This window comes from Chiloscyllium plagiosum, unplaced genomic scaffold, assembly GCF_004010195.1.
Source record: "Chiloscyllium plagiosum isolate BGI_BamShark_2017 unplaced genomic scaffold, ASM401019v2 scaf_55370, whole genome shotgun sequence".
Classification (NCBI taxonomy): domain Eukaryota; kingdom Metazoa; phylum Chordata; class Chondrichthyes; order Orectolobiformes; family Hemiscylliidae; genus Chiloscyllium; species Chiloscyllium plagiosum.
Genome location: NW_025157361.1, coordinates 1 through 1237, shown reverse-complemented (window position 1 = coordinate 1237; position 1237 = coordinate 1). Strand labels below are relative to the sequence as shown.

Sequence of the window (1237 nt, the reverse complement as noted above, 5' to 3'; positions counted from 1 at the left end):
ACGGGTATTATAACGAACCGTCTGTTAATGACATGCGTATAAAGACATTTCAAATCAGTTTTCATGTTTATACTGCATAAATCTGCAGTACACAGTTGATACACAGTTTCGATTCAGTCCCTGCAGTTAACTTGCTGACTTCTCCAGTTGTTCATAGTTCAATATGATGCATCAAGTGTGTGCATAACGAAAAGGAGTTTGCTTCCCACATCTTGTGTTTATATGTGTCTTATGTCCAGCATTCATCAATGGCGAGAGCAAGGGGGAAAGGATAAGACCAATGTGTAAGTCTGTCCGTGCCCATGCATGGCACCCACATCAGTAATTCTCTACTGTGCATTTACAGCCAGTTCTCGGGTGCCCCTGCACCCAGCCCCTGCCACTTTTGAAATACCTCCATTGTTTCGTGCTGTCTCTCTGTGCTCTTTTTACCAAGGTGAATCACTTCTACCCAACTGCTAGAAATTTCATCTGACAAAACGCTCATTAAGAATCGCATGCATCAACATGCACTTCGCATCTCTCGTTATTTGGTTCTCCTGGATCTCTTTCATACGATAAAAGTTCACAGCAACTTGACTTGGAAAAGACAATCGCGTTCCTGTTCATTGTCCCAATTCAATCTACATTTCAATGCAGTTTAGGCAACAGACTCAAATTATTCTTTGAGATTTTATTATAGCGTCGATGCATATAAACAGACCATTGGACAGCTGTGATCATCCAAAGATAGCAAAATTTAAAATCGTTGATAACAGCGACGAGAGTGGGATTCGAACCCACGCATGCAGAACACAATGGATTAGCAGTCCATCACCTTAACCTCTCGGCCACCTCGTCGCGTAAATTGCGGGCACATTTGACCTTATGAATAAGTGAATTGCGTAAATTATGCTGAGCAGCAGATATTTCTCCATGGTATTGGTGAAATGATAAATAGAAAAGGACGGTTCCAATAGTATCGTCTTACCTCTGAGTTGTGGGGCGAAGAGACTCCCACTGTGACACTCTGCTCACAGTGATCTGAACAAAAATGAAGAAATGACGATGTAACAAGGTCTGTTGAAATCTGTGAAGATTTGAAGCCAACGGACTGAAGAGCCCGTGACAGCAGGAGGTGTAAAGTTGTCTGTGAGGAATTGTTTTCCAGACTGGAGGAGAGCGCATAGTGCTCAATGTCATTATTCACAACACCTTTCTTCCGCTCAGATATTTTTGACATGCACTTGTGTACAGG

General features: G+C 42.4%; 1 non-coding gene across 1 annotated transcript; it reads right to left on the bottom strand.

The window, feature by feature from the left end:
• Positions 1 to 758: 758 nt before the first annotated feature.
• trnas-gcu lies at positions 759 to 840 on the bottom strand. The gene has a single exon. It is a non-coding gene; the product is annotated as a tRNA-Ser (tRNA).
• Positions 841 to 1237: the final 397 nt, after the last annotated feature.